This window comes from Tenrec ecaudatus, chromosome 8, assembly GCF_050624435.1.
Source record: "Tenrec ecaudatus isolate mTenEca1 chromosome 8, mTenEca1.hap1, whole genome shotgun sequence".
Classification (NCBI taxonomy): Eukaryota; Metazoa; Chordata; class Mammalia; order Afrosoricida; family Tenrecidae; genus Tenrec; species Tenrec ecaudatus.
In genome coordinates, this window is record NC_134537.1 from 17,168,657 (window position 1) to 17,176,464 (window position 7,808).

Genomic DNA, 7,808 nt, shown 5'->3' on the forward strand with positions numbered 1-7,808 from the left:
TTAATGAAAATAGTATTCTATAGTTTTCATTAATAAAAATTGATGAGGTCATAAAACAGGAAGCGAACATTTACCAAATGACCACTATATGTCTCCACTTTGGTAGGCACTTTGAGTGCATTATAGCGTGATCTCACATAGTCTCTTTCAAAAATCTGTAAGCTAGGTCCACTTTCCAGATTTAACAACAGCAACAACAAAAAGCAAGCAAAACGGTGCCTCCAAGAGCACAAAGTTGTCCCTGGTCACACAGGAAGTGACGAGAGCCCATGTCCTTGTGATTCTGATACACATATATTTTTATCCGGTCCTATTTTAGGGAATATATGATATATTGAATAAATGGAGTATAATTGAGCCTAATGCTGAAGTGTGTGTGTTTGATTGACACCTATCCATATACCTGATTATAAAAAGTATTATAACCCATTGTTAGAAAACTTTACACCTACTGAACACTGAAAAGAAAAGAAACCCTAACTCATAAGCCTGAGATAACCATTAATTACATTAAGGGGGTTATACACATTTTAACTCTTACAAGCTTCAGTTTGTAATGCTTTTATCTTTTGTAATTGTATTTGAACTTGAAAGATGCCATGAACATTTTCCATGTTATTAAATATGATTCTAAAACATGAATGTCATGGCTATCTGTCAATCTCTAAGGAGCCCTAGAGGTAATGCAGGTTAGGTTTCCAGCTCTTAACTGCCAGGTGGACAGCTCGAATGTTCCAACCACGCAGCAGGGGAAAGAGGTAACTATCTGCTCCTGTAATGATTTACAGTCTCTGAAACCCTGTGTAATGCTCTATAGGCTTATTCAAGTGGGAATCGACATAAGGGCGATGGCTACATCAATTCATGATATAAAGACAGTATAAATCAACCAGATTGTATTATTGAATACGCCTATTTCCTTATTATAAATCTTTTTCACAAATGAAAACAATAAAAATTAAAAGGCAATATGATGTAACAAAAACAACTTTAAACTGGAAATAGAGAAAATTAAATCTTAGATATATTACTTGTTAATCCTGAAACTTTTAAAAGCAAGTCCTCTAACATTTCCTTTATATTTTTAAAATAATTTAAACAATAGGCTATTCCCTTTCATATGCTTGTGGGAGAGACTGGGCTTTTTAAAAAATTAATAAGTCATTTTGCTGGGGGCTCTTACAGCTCTATAACAATCCATTCATCAAATATGACAAACACCTTTGCATACATGTTGTCATCATCATTTTCAAAACATTTTCTTTTTGCTGAGTCTCCACTTCCCACCCCCACCCTTGTGAACCCGATAAATGAGAAATTATTATTATTTTCATTTCTTACACCGTCTGCTATCTCCTTTCACCTATGTTTCTGTTGTTAGTCCCCCTGGTGTGTGGGGGATGGGTTGGGGTAGGGGGGTAATATGTTGATCATTGCAATGGGTTCCCCATTTCTCCCGCTTCTTCTCCCACCTTCTCCCTGCCCGCATGGTATCTCTACTGTTACAGTTCCTGAGAGGTTATCTGTTCTTGATTCCATGCATCCCGTACCAGTGGACAGACTGGTTTAGCGAGATTTGTAAGGCGAAACTGGGGTCATGATAGTGGTGGGAAGGAAACATTAAAGAACTAGAGGAATGTTGTGTGTGCATTGGTGTTATGCTGCACCCTGACTGATTCATTCCTTTCTTGTTATCCTTCTGTGAAGGAATGTCCAATTGTCTACAGATGGGCTTCGGATCTCTACTCCAACCCCCATCATTTGCATTGATATATTTGTTTGTTTGGGGTCTTCTGATGCCTGATATCTGATCCTGTCACCTCCTGTTCACACGGGCTGGTGTGTTTCTTCCATGAGGGCTTTGTTACTTCCCTGCTAGATGACCACTTGTTTACCTTCAAGCCTTTAAGACCCCAGACACTATGTCCTTTAATAGCCAGGGGCCATATGCTTTCTTTACCACATATGCTTGTGCATCCATTTAAAACTGGGCTTTCTACTCCCAGCACCAGTTAAATTAAAGTCTCGGAATTCCACAGGAGTTCACTATGAGTCCACATTGACTGGATCGCAGTAAGTTTGTTTTGTTTTTCATATACAATATGTTAGATCCTGTGATTTGAGTAACACTATATAAATGGCTCTAAAACTATGATGTTCGACTAGTGTATATATATATCCAAGGGAAGAGATAATTGAGAAAAAAGAGTTAGAAACTTTTGGATCGGGTAAATGGGGTTGATTTCACTTCCAGGCATATCTAATCTATTCCGATGTATTTGAAATGTTGTCTACGGCCATACTACCCTGAACGCACCCGAGCGTTATTTTTACAAGTACTAATGCACAGTGAAAGAAAACACAATATGCTACAAGGAAGTTATTCCCTAACAGAGGAACCCTGAAGATACCAAACACCCACTTCCTTAAACATAAGGAAAGCTCTTATTTTATCTGGTCGGTATTGGTGGGGGGTTTGAGCGTTTGCATAGACTAATGACAGACCTGAAGGCTGTGGAATGACAGCTGTGGAATGAAGAGCTGTGGAATGACATGAAGAAAGCAAAATGTCATTGAAAAGACAAAGAACAGGATCCAGGAGCTTATAAGAAAATACTGATTGGCTGACACTTACAAAATCAGTTATTATTTTTTTATAAAATCATGTTATTAGGAGTTAATGCAGGTATCCATAGTTCAGTCACATCAAGCAGTATTATACAATTTCTACATCAACCCATTTCAAAACAGTTTTTCCTTTGTTGAATTTGATGACATAGCTCCATTTTACTCCCCACCACTGTGCCCCCCAGACGCCCTTACTTTACTTGCTGTCCCTGTAGATTCATCACCCTGGGTTCCCTGCTCTGAAAAACATATAACAAAAATTCCAAGAGGATCTTCCTCAATGACAAAACATATCTGAGATAAACCCCAATATGAACAAACAAAAGAAACAGAAAATGTTGGAAACCAGCTCAGGCCTAACGTGTATCAGAGAAGCCATCAACTGACAAGGTTTTAGCCGCTCAGGTCAGGTGCATCATTTCAATCTTCATGTCCATTCTCTGCAGTACTTTCATGAATCCTTACAAGGGACTGCCAATCCTGAATTATTCTGTCTCCTCAATAAACTTTTTAAATAATTAAAAGAGAGAAGAAAGGAAAACTTAGTGTGGATGTCAGAAGACACCTTGATACTTGCTTTTGATTATAGAGCGGCTCAAGCAAGTGGAAAAAATAATGAAGTCCAAAAGTATAACAGAAAAATGCAAGGGATATCTTGAGAAGACCAAGTATTAAAATGAAAGATACAAAGACTTGAATCTAGATAACCAAAAAGAACACGCTCAGCATATATCCGGCTGAAAAAATTCCAACCTCGAGGTGCAATGTTGAAAGAGTCTATGAATGAAACATCGAGCCGTGTAAGGAGCAGCAAAAGAGGTTGGAACCATTTTGCGATGAGGTCAGTCAACAAATGTCACAGCACCACAGCCACAGGAAGCTCCCAGAAATCCAAGTCATTTCCAAAGGAGCAGGCAGAACAAAGAATAAGTCCGGTATCAGCACATACGTCCGATAACCATCTATAAATTTCTCTTCAGATTCATGAAGCACATACAATGATGCCAAATACAGTACAACCACAGGCCAGTGGGTGCAAAGTCTTGTGGATTCAGTAGTAGTATAAGCATCTCAGCACCGGCAGGGGTCTCTGCATGGCTTCTCCAGCGCCTAGGCTTTGGCTGCCATTAGCCTGTCTCCATGTGGCTTGTCAACAAGGATGTCTTGCAGGGACTGAGATTTGTCAGTTGAGAGCCTCCAAGGGAATGAGCATATGTCCTGCCTCCAGTGAGCTATTTGTCCCCCTTTGTGCCTCCAAACGAGGTCATCAAGCTGTGACCTGATTGGCAGGCTAGACTCCACCCCTTCACTCTGAATCCTCAAACTGATACCAGATTATATAACTACCACACTATGCAAAGGCATTGAACTCTGTGGATCATTGTAAACTACAGATAACATTGAAAAGAAGGAGAATTCCAAAACACTCCATTGTACTCACGAGGAACTTGTACATGGGTCGAGAGGTTGTTCAAATAGAACAGTGGTTCTCAATCTTCCTAATGCCGTGACCCTTTAATACAGTTCCTCATGTTGTGGTGATTCCCCTACCGCACAATTATTTTCGTTGCTATCTCATCACTGTAATTTTGCTACTGTTATGAATTGGGAAACCCCTGGAAAAGGGTCATTTGACCCCCAAAAGGGATGTGACCCCACAGGTTGAGAGCCAGTAGAATGGAAGATGGATTAAAATCAGGAAAGGTGTGCATTGAGTTTGCATTCTCTTATCATACTCTTCAATCTGTATGGTGAGCAAATAATGTAAGAAACTGCACGATATACAGAAATAAGAAGCAACAGGATTGGAAGAAGGCTTACTAAATACTTCTGATAAGTAGGTGACACAATCTTGCTTGCTAAAAGTGAGGAAGACTTGAAGCACTGGCTGAAGAAGTCTTCAGTGTGGCCTGCAGCTCAATGTAGACCAAATCAAAATCTTCACGCCTGGACCAATAACATCAGGATTCATAATGAAGGAAAAAGGAAGTTGTCAAGCATGTGTCCTGCCTGAATCCACATTCTATGCTCCTGAGAGCGGCAGTCCAGAAGCCAAAGACATATCACATTCAGCCGATCTGCTGCACATGACCTTAAAGTTCTGAAGAGCAACGATGTCACATTGAAGACTAAGGTGTGGCCTAACCCAAGCCATCAGCTACCTGGCAGTATGCGATATGTGGACATTGATTAAGGAAGACTAAATAAGAACTGATGCATTTGAATGGTGGTGCTAGGCAGGAATATTGAAAATAACATGCATTGTCAATACACAAGCAAAACTGTCTGGGAAGTAGCAGAGCCGTAATGCTTCGTAGGGTCAAGAATGGCGAGATTTTGAGTCTCATAGAGACAGTCCCTGAACATCATCCTCAGTTAAAAACAAAACAAAATATTAACTCAATACCATCCAGTCAATGCTGACCCATCGTGACTCTAGAGGACACGTAAAACTGCCCCTGTGAGCTTCCAAGACTGTAGATGTTTATGGGAGTAGAAAGTATGGTCTCTCCCCTAAAGATCTGCTGGTGGTTATGAACACAGGCCGACTCGTAACCACTGTGCCACCCGCGCTCCTAGGTCAGGATAAAAGACTTTCATAAAAGAAAACACAGGGGCTGCAACAATGGGCTCAGACATAGAAACAGTTCTGAGGACAGGGCAGGAGACGGCAGTGTTATTTCCCTCGGTTGCACATAGTGTAGGAATTGACTTGCCGGGCACTAACAACAACCGCAACATTTCCTCATCTCAATTTTCCTAGTCTGTTTGACAGTAACAGAAAACTACAGAGAGCTGAATTACTTGTAGATAAAATATATTTATTAAAGTCGTATAGGAAAGGCAGTAGTAAGAGAGTGTTTTACATGTGACATTTTCTTTAAAAGAGGAAGCTAATTATTTGATCATCCATAGTATTTGTACTATCTACATCCAAATAGTTTGAAGTGTTTGATTCCTCCTAAAATTATTCCAGTTAGTACAGGAAGCAAAAGGAAGCTGTGGTGGGATTACAAGGTGTAATGGAGAAAAGAGGGGGAGTACAGGTAAAAGGGAAAACAGAGTTTCTTGTCCAGAAACAGGACCACGAAGATCTCACTCGTAGGTCCCATGTTAAAGACCCCCATCCTCCTTATTAAATGCACAATAATAATAAAGTTGACGTGTGTGAAGGAGACAGCAAATAGTAGAGGACACTACCTGACCTTGTTAATTCCACTTTAGTGAAAGAATAAAGAAAAATGTGTGGCAAGAAGAACGAATGACATCATAGAAGCTGTAAATAAAAGATTTCTGTGTGTGTATATATATATACCAACATGCTTACTAACTTCTGCAATACCACCTTTGAACGGATTCCTGTTGGCTCTGCCAGTTAATATAAATAAGCTCAGTGTTTTGGACACCCACATTGTCTTTCCTTTCTGCCCGACCTGATGGTCGACAAGAGGAGACCTTCAGAGGGGGGAAGTTTGGCAAGCTTGGTTCATTTTTCTGGGTTCCAAGCAATTATGGCAGCAGCTCCCTGCATGTGCGTGCCTTCTGGATCTGTTTTCCTCAAGCACCCTCAAAGGGTTAAAGGTATTTAAAAATAAAGAGTGGACCAATACGTCCCACACAGACCACACTGCCACACTGCATAAACGTGAATGCCAGCTGCCTTGTGGGGCCATTTCTGTTTTTGTCCATGGTCCATACTCTGAATGAGAAACCACCACACAGGTGTTTAAATAATCTACAGAAGCTCTTATGACATTGATTTTATCCTTTGTATGAGTCAGAGTTCAACAACAGAAACCTTTGCATGAAAGAGCCAGAAAAAAAAAAGCCAGAACTCAAAATGTCTCCTGGGTCAATGCCCTATTTCCTCTAGCACAGAAGGACAGCTTTGCCTTTGTCTATTACCAGAGACGTCCTTCAAATTGAAGCCATCTGTTCCATGAACTTCTAAGAGTTGGGCCAAGGGAACTTTAAACCAAGAAACCATTTCGCCAAATGTCAGTCAGAGGGTCTGGCATCTGGCTGAAACCTAAAAGCTCAGAATTTGATATGGTTTAGAAGTCAGCAGCCGTCTCCAGAATTTTACAATTACAGCATTCACTTAATGTTTATTTTTATAGTTCTTATTATAAAAATAACTTTATGCTCATTACAATTTTTACATTAAGAACAAATGATATAAACACTGTGTTCATGTTTTTGTATTTCCCAATATTCTTTCATCTATTTTTTTGGTTTTAAAAACAGCACCATAGGCTATATATGTATGCATCTATTTCCCTTATAATTTACTGTGCCATTTCATAGTCTCTTAAACTTCTACACTATTAAAAGATAGTGCTATTATAAATCAATCGTAAACCCCCAGATGTATAGCTTGTACCCTGTGTTAAAGTAGGAAACTCTATTACTTAGTAGCGTTGTATGCATCTTTAGCTAATACCTTAATTTTTTTCTAGATCATGATTACTGTAGCAAGACTAACGCATGTTTCTAAACTCAAATTTGACCCAACTGACTTGTAGAAAGTGGATGGTTTCGGACAAGCAGTCTAAGTGACTGAGAATTTCAGCTGCACTATATCTATCGACAGAGGGAATGGCCATGCCCCCACCCCAAGGGAATATCTGGAAAATATGTCGTTATTGTTATTTTGAACTTTGTCAACTAATGAGATTTTAATTACCTCCTTGTGTTTTAAATGCATTTCCCCACAACAGGACATGCATCTAAGTTCTGTGAATCGCCCTATGGCGGTTTGTCCTGAACAGTGCATCAAGGGCACATTGAAAAAACTCTGTCCTGAATCCCTCAACCCCAGGCCTGATGGCCAACCCTTTCTCAGGAGGGCGTGCTACGGTGCCACTGAAGCTCTTCACTCCGACTGTATGTGACGTTTGTACAGAAAAAGTTCCTTAGCGCTTACACATCTATACACTTTACACATCTATACAGATTCTCTAGGGATTATTTTTGTATCTCATATCAATCGATCTTTTTGTTTGTACAGGAACCCTGCTGCAGTAAATAGAAGTTTGGTGGTTCAAATCCATTACTGGCTCTGAAAAGGAAAGGAGTCCGTCTGCGCCCAGAAAGATTTCAAAATCTCAGAATCCCACGGAGGCAGCTCTCCTCTGTCTCCCTTCGTTCCTAGGAGTCAGAAGACACTGCAAGGCAGG